General features: G+C 31.8%; 1 long non-coding RNA gene across 1 annotated transcript; it reads left to right on the top strand.

The window, feature by feature from the left end:
• Positions 1-421: 421 nt before the first annotated feature.
• On the top strand, positions 422-9443 carry LOC143045192 (uncharacterized). Its single transcript, XR_012968904.1, has 6 exons — positions 422-518; positions 2398-2470; positions 3872-4006; positions 4924-5040; positions 6155-6274; positions 9210-9443. It is a non-coding gene; the product is annotated as an uncharacterized LOC143045192 (long non-coding RNA).
• Positions 9444-11666: the final 2223 nt, after the last annotated feature.

Raw genomic sequence — 11666 nt, 5'->3', positions numbered from 1 at the left:
TAAGTTTAACTAGCGAACAACATCTCAATTTATCAACTTCTTCAAAAATGCCAAAGTGGCCAATGCATTTGTTCCCGATACGGAATAAACTTTATGTGAATTTTCCCATTTTAAACAAATGGCATTTTTAAAAAAAGCTTGTACGCCTTGTGCGTTTTCCTATCACCTTGTACGCCTTGTGTGTTTTCTTTTCACAATAATCATTTTGCAATCCAAGCTCATACAACGACGTTTCATGTACTTCAAGCCCTTCTATGTTAATCATTTGTGAAACATTGCAAGGGTATCTTATCGTGAGCCGGAAGTTGAAATTGTGTCAAGATATGTGAAATGAACGATACATAATAAACTCTATGTCATAGTACAAAGCTTTGCAAATAAATATAAAATTTCCTAGGAGACAATGTCACATGTTTTTTTCTGTTGATAACAGTACTAGTTAGGATCACGTAATCATATAAATACTGAAATATTGTAAAATACAGATGATACAGTTAAGCATTACCAACTGAAATATGGTAAGAACTTTAATTTGCCTTATTGCAAGAATTATTTTAATTATAGATCTAAATATATGGAAATAAGCATGTCCTATTCTTCATATCTTATAATGTGTTACATATTTAATATTTATCTTGAAGATGCTTTCGTAGCGATTATTTAAAGATTATTCTTATATAGAAATTAAAAATACATTTGAATGGAATGTTGTGTGTTCAAATTAGGTGCTTGTTTACAAAATACTTTTTTTTACATGTATTGTATTGTGTTTTTTTTTTTTTTTGTTCTGTCCCATTTGTGTTTTTCAATCATATGACAGAATTTATTGTTGTCTGTTTGTCTTTTTCATTTTTGTCCATGGCGTTGTCAGTTATATTTTCGATTTATGAGTTTGACTGTACCCCTGGTATTTTTCGTCCCTCTTTTATACATAGGAAAAGTTTGAATCAAAATAAAAATGTCCATAATTCATGTAAAAATGAGGCACTCTAAAGCGTATGTTGGTAATAAATCCAACAAAGTTTCAAACTTAATATGTATCTATAAGAATACTTAGATACATGTATATATATCGTGACCGTTTTGAATCAAAAGTAGAATTATGCCTGAAATAATATCGTCAATTCAGATTAAAACTTATACTGAAATTATGCACACGAATACAGTCTACAATCGTAAAAATATATTAAATCGAGATTTGATTTAAAAAAAAAAAGTTTATGCATGAACTTGTTAAAATTGCAAAAACAGGAAAGATTGAACCACAGCCAAAACATTTTAACAACATTTTTCTGGAAAATACTTCTATGCACATTGTATATGCATCAAACGTTAACATAACTACATTACGTATATGCTACTAAATCTAGACAGATTTCATATTGACAGGAATCATGGTTAAAACTAGTAAATAACGTCCGTTAACACTTAATCCTTCGAATTTTAAACATTTAGTTAGTTTCTGGAAATCGACTATATGTGTATGGCATTATTAAAACACATTTAGGAAAGGATTTCAAAGATTACTAAAGACAAATTCGAAAAGGAGAAGTCCATAAAAACTAACAAAATCAAACACTATAAAAGAGGGACGAAAGATACCAAAGGGACAGTCAAACTCATAAATCTAAAACAAACTAACAACGCCATGGCTAAAAATGAAAAAGACAAACAGAAAAACAATAGTACACATGACACAACATAGAACACTAAAGAATAAACAACACGAACCCCACCAAAAACTAGGGGTGATCTCAGGTGCTCCGGAAGGGTAAGCAGATCCTGCTCCACATGTGGCACCCGTCGTGTTGCTTATGTGATTACAAATCCGGTAAATAGTCTAATTCGGTAGGTCACATTCATGAAAGGGAAGGGGATTGTAGTTACGACGTAAGGAACATATCCGATATCATTTGTGAAACGGTTATTCCATAACGGTCAACCAACTCGTGATGGCGTCCGTAAAATTTACGAAGGGATGATTTCAACTTCACCATTTGGAACTCTTGGTTTAATAGCTTCCTTGTGAGCAGTAACCCTCTATCAAGAAAATCATGATAGGAAATGCAAGCACGGGAATATCGTATCAATTGGGAGATATATACCCCGTATGCAGGTGCTGCTGGAATGCTGCTACTTAGAAATGGAAAGTTCACAATTGGAAAGCTGAAATCATATAAATCATCGAAACAACTTAAAGTAACATATTTCTTACAGGAACAGGCATTTTCTGAAGTATTAACTCTCCGCTTGAATTACAGTTGTTCATAGTGCTGTTATAAATTAAAAAAAAATGGTGAGCAACCAAAACAGACATAATATTTGTTGTGACCATCATTTTGATAAGTCTGCTAAAAGGTGTAAACATACAGCAACTGTTTTTTTCTGTATTTTCAGGCCAATCTGTGCACGTTAGTTCTTATTGTTTATCCACTGGTGTCACTTTGTTTTCAATGTGCAGTTTCTGCAGGTAGTAATTAACGTATTTAAGCAGTTTTGAAGAAGAACAATTCAAATATACAAATCAATGCTGAAAAAAGACTAAGCAGTTATCAGTCAAATGTTTATCGACTGTCAATTGTAATCTGTTTTTTTTTTCCGCTCAAACATTTAAGGTCGTTTCGAAATTCATAATCAGTTTAGTAAAATTGGTATCGTCAAATGTTTGAAAACATTCAGAAATGTACGAACATATATATACACACACATAAAAAATCAGATGAGCATCTATATGTAGCATGTGTTTGTGACATAATAGTTATCAAAGGTACTAGGATTATAATCTTATACGCCAGACGCGCGTTTTGTCTACATAAGACGCATCAGTGACGCTCAGATCAAAAAGGTTTAAAAGCCAAATACATACAAAGTTGAAGAGCATTATGAACACAAAATTTCTAAAAGTTGTGCCAAATACGCATAAGGTTATCTATTCCTATGATAATAAAATCCTTAGTTTTTCGAAAAATTCAATGTTTATTTACAGAAAATTTATAAAAATTACCATATAATTGATATTCATGTCTACACCGAAATGCTGACTACTGGGCTGATGATACCCTCGAGGACGAAACTTCCACCAGCAGTGGCATTGACGCAGTGGTGTAAATAGTTATAAAACATCCCAGGATTATAATCTAATACGCAAGACGCGCGTCTCGTATACAGAAGACTCATCAATGACGCTCAAATCAAAATAGTTAAAAATCCTAATACGTACAAAGTTGAAGAACATTGAGGACCCAAAATTCCTAAAAGTTTTTCCAAATACGACTAAGGTAATCCATTCCTGGGATAAGAAAATCCTTCGAATTTTTGAAAAATTCAACGTTTATTAACAGGAAACCGTTTAATGTTGTGATTAAGTCCGGTAATAGGGTACCACCGAATGACGATTTAGAATAGGAATAACTTTTGGAACACAAGTAACGTGTGTATATTTTTTAAAATGAATTAGAGTTGACAAATTAAATATTTCCCAAGATTCCCATATGCCAGGAAGAAAAATTTGCACGCATTCGAGTTTGATATTAAAAGTTTCTAATTACAGTTAAGAAAAATGGATAAAAGATAAAAAGGGGCATTTAAATCTCATTCGTCTAGGACAAAATGACAAAACAAACAAAAACGAGGAATACTTACTTTGGAAAAAATCCGAGCATTGATCAACTTTTATTTATGATAAAGGTTTCCTCAATTCCACTCAGCTGAGTATTCGGTAACATATCTCCAGATCCTACTGAAATTTAATCGACTTGGCAGCCTTCAGACTCATATCCACACGTATCAAAATTAAAAACAAAACATAAGGTAGGAAAAAAAGAAGTGCCATAAGGTGGAATGCAAAATCTTTTATCTACGTTTCAAGCAGGAACTGGAATCCCTCTGGGAGGAACATGTACAACCAATGTAAGCTGTTCGGCAAATACTACAAACACAGGCTGCAAAGACAAAACATGTCAGTGCACAGCAATGTTTTACAGGCAAACCAATAAGTGTGTAGACAGTGAGTATAGGATATGTAATCAGTGTTAACTACAAAATCAATGAATGAATAAACCAGACTTAAAGTGGTACTCAACACCTTGAATAAAATTAAATTGGCTCCTTTAACTTTTAAAATTTCTTTTACAAGATATTTACTTTGACCCTTCGACAATAACATAAACATTTCAAAATATTTGAACCAACCATTCCATCAGAATAATTCCATTGGTTATATAGCAGTTTGACAAACACTAATTTTTAACATTGGAAAGCTTTATATTTCCTTAACAATACAACGTGATTGAAACGTTTAGCTGATTTTACAGAGTTATCTCCCTGTATTGATAGGTACCACTTTAAACACACCTTCTTCTGTTGACTAAAAACATGTATTAGATAGTCAATGCAAAGGCATATATAATCTTTATTTATTTTTTTCCGCTTTTAAATAATTCAACATGCATCGAGGAATTTTGAATTGTAAAACATATCATATTGATATTATTCATATATGTAATTTTCTGCTTACAACCAAATAATATAACAGGGTTGTCCATTTGCGTATCTCCGGACAATGACGTTACAAGAATTAACAAAACGTTTGTATATAAATTTTTATTGAGGTGTGGATCACTACAGTTGATTTATACAATCCACTAGTTTCTCCTTCAGGCAATCAAGCAAACAATAAAACCTAAGTGGATTTCGTTTTATTTGATTGTTAGGCAAGATAGCTCTTCATTTATTATGACACTTATATGTTTATGAATTTCAATTTTGGGTTTTGAGTTATTGATAAAATAAAACCAAGAAAAGCACTTCTGATGCATACAATTTATGTAGTAAGTGATATTTTATAAATGTGCTTTATATTCATTTTCTTACATTTGATTTTTTTATATGAATCTTAAATCATGGTATTTGCTGTGATTTCAGAAATTGCGGTGGGTTCACCCTGTAATGTCAACAAACCGTGTGCAGATGTCAACGCGGATTGCAAAGGAAATTGTACATGCAAGAAGTCTTTTTATCCAGACACCACCTGTAAACCTCGTATGTGTATTTTTTAATAGAAACTGTTTAAAAATTTTAAATAGAGCACTAAATCCATGATAAGTTTTCTGATGAAAATCTAAATATTAAGTTCGCTATGATTACCTGTAAAGACTGGTACTGATCAAATTTAAATATATAGTTTCAATTTTGTCATCAGTATGAATTAAACAAACATTCTAAGCTAGCCTTGATAGTTATTTCTTTGCAGCAAAAACGGCAAAAGGGTGATTATTATTTTTTTGTTTTTCTTGCTGTAAAATTCCGCGGAGTCATGCTCTGCCATAACAATTTGATTGACCAATGTGTTTGAGTAGATCCATATAAATGTTAAAAGAACTATTGATTAAACGGAAAAAATCATTAATCAAAAAGTAAATTAAAAAGTATGTAATACACATCATCGAGTTAAGCTGTGCCAATAATATGCATTTTTAAAGTTGGCATGCATTTAGAAGGAACACTTTGAAAAAAATCTTCATTTCTTTTCACAAAACGGGATCTTGCTCCAATATAGGTTCTCTACTACGAAATGAAGATACCAACTCAATTGAGCCGTTACTCCTTTGAAAATAGACAAAGTCGAAAATATTTGTGAAATGACCTATAAATGGAGTGTTTTGTGCAATCCTTTTTCAACAAACATGACAGAAAAGGCGATTTCGGGGGCACCTTCTAGTAAATGTTGTCCACGAAAATACATTAAACTTTCTTATTTCTTTATAATTGGATGTTTGCTACATGTATCACTATAATGTAATAAATTTTACAAATTTCCTTTAGAACACCGTGCAATGGATTATTTAAGGACTCCCAACTTCTCTGCTTAAAAAATTAGTAATCTCCAATTGAGAACAGTTTATAAAGAGTTCTTATTTGTTTGTAGACTATATTTCCATCGTAACACAGTTAATCAACCAACGATCAAGTAAATTCTCTCAATTACTAAATGCAGAATAACAAAACTGTATATGCCAGTACTTTGACGGAAATGATCAGGTTGTCTATTTGATTTTAAATGTTTTAAGAAACCTTATGTATGTACTAATTGTACAAAATAAGTATGTTCCAATCACAGTACTCAAAGTGTTTACTTTCTATGTATATCTTCTAGGCATCAAAGCAAATAGTAAATGCGGTAATACAACTCCAAAGAATGCCAGCTGCATAGATCATGCATATTGTAATTCGACCAGATTTTGTGTATGTGATAAAGGATACAAAGGGCCTAGCTGTAAGCACACTTTTAAAATAAAATAAATCACTGTAGATAAAATGTGGCGTAGTATGAAAATGAGTAAAACTACCATGTATATGCAAAATTAATTTAACAATACCTTACTCGTGTATATAAAACAAAGAGACCAACGTTCAAGTTGTGTTCAGTCTTATATATCAAATGAACGTATCAAAGCATTATAAATACGCCTTACCTCAACGTGGTTATAGGTATTTGGTTATGTTATCTACAATTAGATGCATGTACTTATAGTTAATACTGCCATTAATACCGCAGTAAATTTGCCTCTGTACACAATGGAAATCAGCACAAAGTCAATAAAAAGCTTCTTTTTTACTTGCATGTTACAATTCTTTACAACATTGGGTAACTCTAGTTCATATCCAAGACCCACTACTATTTATATAAAACAGAAAAGGAAATAAGACTAAAAAAAACACCCAGTTGCATGCATTAACTTTTTACATGTAAGATGTACTTCGCCAATATTTTTTTTACTGAAAAATTCTCTTAAAACTAAAAAAAGGCCTCTGTGTCCGAATGGTCTTTCAAGTTACTAATGTCAATAGCCAATAGCCAGTCAACACTGAGGTTGTTAGTTCGAACGCCGCACGAGTGGGTGCACTCTACTCCGGCTTTCTTCACCAATAAAAACTGGATAGATACAAGTCGAATATTACTTTTACGAGGACGAAAAAAATCATGTTAATTGAATATATGTGCTTTTATATGTTTGACACAATACTTTGATTTCGGTTAATGAAAAACAAAACGATAAAAAGGAGGTAAATTGTCTTAGAATTTCCAAAAGACAATTGAAGAGTCAAATCTATAACTGTCGGATTAAAAAAAAAATCCCAAATTTCTGGTGTATATTCGTTTTTTGGAATAAAAACTAAAATTACAAAAACACTAAATGCTAAAGTCTGATGAAAATTAAAAAAAAAGAAAGTCCCTTATCAAATGGCAAAAATCGAAAGATCAAAAACACCAAACGAATTGATAACAACTGTTTGTTACTTCCCTTTCAAAGTGAGCAGATTGACCATTGCCAAATTGGCATTATCAGAGAGACAGACAGTGAAAGTCAAATCAACATTCATTCAGCAATATTTTCTTCACTCTTAGTGCTGACTACCATAGTTTTTCTACATTGAATGCTGGCTGTAGTTATACATGACTATAGCCGATCTCGGTTACATAATCTATAATTATTTAAAATATTTAAATAATTATAAATGATCAAAAGTAGATACATATTTGGTATTTACAGCATCCCGAAACCACTTAATATCTAAAGAACGCTTCCAATATTTTATTATCACAATCATTTTATTGGTTTCCATCAGCAAAGCATGACATTTTCATTACATGGGGTAACATGTTTGAGCTATTACTCACAGACCGCTAGTTGAACCTATGATGCAATCAGAAGTCATATTACAGAATTGTAAACAAACAAAAAACAAACAGGTGCTTATTTGTAATTAGTAATAAAATTATACCAATGCTTGCATATAAAACACTACCATTAAATTATATCCACCTGATATCAGATTATGTGTGAATCTGCATTTGGATCCAGCAGAATACACAGATTGCTCTGAGTAGAATAGATTCGTTTCTCTAATTCTAACTCGATTTATAATTTCCTGACCTGTAAATTATTTTTATTTATCTAACGTGTGGTTCGTTTGAACTAAGTTTGCCATTGGATGAAATTCGATTATGATGTCTAACGTTCTTGCTTTTCTCTGAAACTCCCATTGTGACGGCATCACATAGAAAGAACACATCTTTTTGCAGATATTTTTGGAAAAGAAGTATTATGATTGTCTGCATATCGTCTTAAGTTGGTAATTCACGTCAATACCAAGAAACTAACTACATAGCTGTTGATTCTCTAGGGGACAGTGCCGGCAAAATAAATGAACATGTATTAAATGTAATGGTGTACGTAAAAAATAATTTTCTAAATTTAATTTCATCAAAAACGCTCAAAATTCAGACACTTGAAAGATTGTCAATAAATGATATTTTATTAGCACAAACATAATTCCATTAAATGTGTCTTGGTATCATTAACTACAATAATAAAACAAACAATTGTAAAATATCACAGACTCTACATGGGGTTTAATGAGAGAATTTGGAAACTAGAAAATAGTAAAATTGGTGTATTCCTAAATAATCAGGACTGTGCTATATCCAGAAATGTTTTAAAATACCTTTAAAATTTAGACACTTTTGAAAAAAAAAAGATAAACATATTTTAGGGTTATATACATTTCAAAAGACAAAAGGTCGATCCATTGAAGTTAGCGGATAGTTTAAAAACGTACCAAACCATGTCAATTTAAAAATAAAGTAAAAAAACTGACAAAATCAAACGTTATCACCATAGTTTTATGGAACGAATGGAAAACAACTGTCATATTCCTAACTTGGTTCAGGCATTTTCTGAGGAAACTGGGGGATTCATCCTATTTAAATAGGTAGCATAACCTCCTACTTTTATGACGGTCATTTATATTTCCATTATAGTGAGAGAAAAACAGACACACAGGATAAGCATGTTAATAATTGTGATCTTGTAGCCAACACTGTGTAGTGTAGACAAACATCACAGACATTAATGAATAAAAAGTTTGAAATGATAATTAAAAAAAGAAATTCACTGCCCCTAGAGCAAGCACTGATATTTAAAACTGAAAAACACTGAAAATAAAAGCAACATGCAATTAAAACGCAGGATATTGCTTTAGTAATGCCTAATTTCAAACAGTGCTTTGAACTCGATATTGGTGTTGATGATTTTAACCAAGACTGATTCTCCTATTACACATACATGTGCTTTCGTTTCTTAATGAAAATTGCTACTATGTTTATTAAGTTGAAATTCAACACATATTTTCATTTTACATTTTAGGTAATTCTGCTATGACTATGACTGTAGTGGAGATATCAACCATTTTCCTGTGCTTTATGATGGCATACTTTGAAGTTTTAAAATAGCCGATAGGTCTAGATAACACTACTTGTGTCTGACTAATGACTCTGAGTGTGCAAGATGTAGATAGATACATAGTTTAGTAACCTTTGTAATAGGCAACGAATTAGAAAACTGAAAAATATAATGACAGTCTGTGAAAAAAAAAAGAAATAAAACAGTATTAACAATTAGTTTTATAAGACAAGAGGAGGTTATTTACGAGTTTATTGCACCAGATGAACAGCACATGGTAGGTAAAGCTGAACGCCATGTTGTTTTGAATAATCACTTAATTGCCATTTGTCAAGTAAACACCTATGTTCAAAAACTGATTCAAGGTAAACAGATTTTAAAATTTATCTACAATGTGAATAATGAAGTTTTGGTTATCCTTATTTAAAACATGTTTATACCAATTGTGTTGCAATGTTAAGATCCTTTACTTAAAATCATTTAAATGTTGTAAAAATTGATCTATTATTATACTCGACATATTATGTTCCGCATATTAATGAAGGTTGTTATTGCATTGCAACTTGATGTACATGTGATGACGTAATATACAAATAAAAATCTATATATTATTAGGTTATGTTTTTATCAGTTGCAATATATAGTTGACGATTTGTTGTTAGCAAGTACCAAATTACCAACGATTCAAATAAAAAGGGGAAAGAAATTCTGAGTACAAGTTAATCCCAGAAGACAAATACCATGATCAAAAGAATAAAGAATGAAAACAGCAGCGACTAACTAAACACTTCAAAGAGAATGAAATATTGAGGAACACAGAATCAACAAAAAAGTTGGGGGAAAACTAAGGTGCTCTATCTTGAACGAAGCAGGTCCCTTTTCAATAGTGATACTCCTATTCAAAACAAAAACAATATAATGTCTTTTTTTTGCATCCGAGGTAACTATGCTCATCCCTTCATAAAATGATGCCAAAACTTACAGAAAGAAAAATATGAAAGGAAATCAAGCAAAAAGTCCGGAGAAGGTTGTTAAACTGTACGATGACTTATAATTGCTATAATCTACGTCATTTGGTATCTTGCAGGTAGTTGTAACATTGACAATCAGATAAAAAAATACCACTCAATAACGGAGTGTACGCTGCAGTTCAGTTGTTCTCTATTGGACAAAATAAAAAGGTAAAACACAGAAGATCAGAATAACAGACTATAGATATTATTTGTAATCCAATTGGTGGCTTCAAAAAGAGTCCATTGTTCTCGACATCTATTTATGAAACCCCCGAGAAGATATAAAACGAAATAAAGTTGTTATTTGTCTAACACATTTCAATCAAACACATTTTATATCAATATAGCAACAGCTATATGTCATCGTAATGGTTTCAATGATGAACAAAACCGCATATTAAGCTATGCAAATCCTTGATTTGTCTGAAGTTCAGGAGGTTGATTGTTTGATTTCTAACCGGATCAACCTACTAGCCTTCGCTAACATTTGGCATCTAAGAGTAGGAACACAGAATGGACGACTCATTGACACAGAAAGGGTGTAATTTATTTCATATGACTGTTGATTTCAAACCGATATCAAATAAAGATGATATGGTAAACTTGTCAATCTTTGCTGATGATATTAGTACTTCAGATTTACACCGAATGGTTTGCATATTGTGAAATAACACGTAAACACACACATACCACTGAAAAAAGCAAACAATACGTATAACCCCGCTGCAGGGAAAACCTTTTGCATTCATATTGTCTCAGGAATGATTAAGTGCAGATTAACATAGCCATTACTATTACATTATTACAACCTAGTCATTATAATTCTGTTTAAATGATTTCATATGATGCATCAACTTAAGCGGTGTACGTATGAAATCAACATTATATCAAATTGATTTGATAGTCAAACAGTATGTTGAGCGCTCACAGTCTTCTTTAACCTGGCATATGTGTAACTTGTATCCCCCAAGAGAGAAAACCAGAAACCTGTTCTGAAGGTTGTAGAATGGTTGTCGTTAGTTCAAGTCTGCCATATTTGTTTTTCGTTAATCTTCTAGTTCAATTTAATGCACATTTTACAGTTTCGGGTCGACTATATAGTGTAGTTTTTCTTATTGTTGAAGACCTGACCGTTGCATTTATGGGTTTACTGTAACTTCAGTTTGTTTAAATCTGATAAGCAGTTGTCTAATTGGCAATCACACCACATTTGCTAACTTTTCTATCGATGTAATTGATAATCAATACATTAAAATATTACAACAGATACATGCATATTCCTACAAGTCAAAATCACTAATGTGTTGAATACAAGGGGGGAATCTACGTCATCACGCAGGGTGTCGGTGATTGAAATTGGACCACCATCTTGTCGCTTCAAGGTAAGAAGTTTACGTATTATGCCACT

Source organism: Mytilus galloprovincialis, chromosome 9, assembly GCF_965363235.1.
Source record: "Mytilus galloprovincialis chromosome 9, xbMytGall1.hap1.1, whole genome shotgun sequence".
Taxonomy (NCBI): Eukaryota; Metazoa; Mollusca; class Bivalvia; order Mytilida; family Mytilidae; genus Mytilus; species Mytilus galloprovincialis.
Note: the sequence above shows the minus strand (reverse complement) of the source record. Positions and strands in the feature narration are given on the sequence as shown.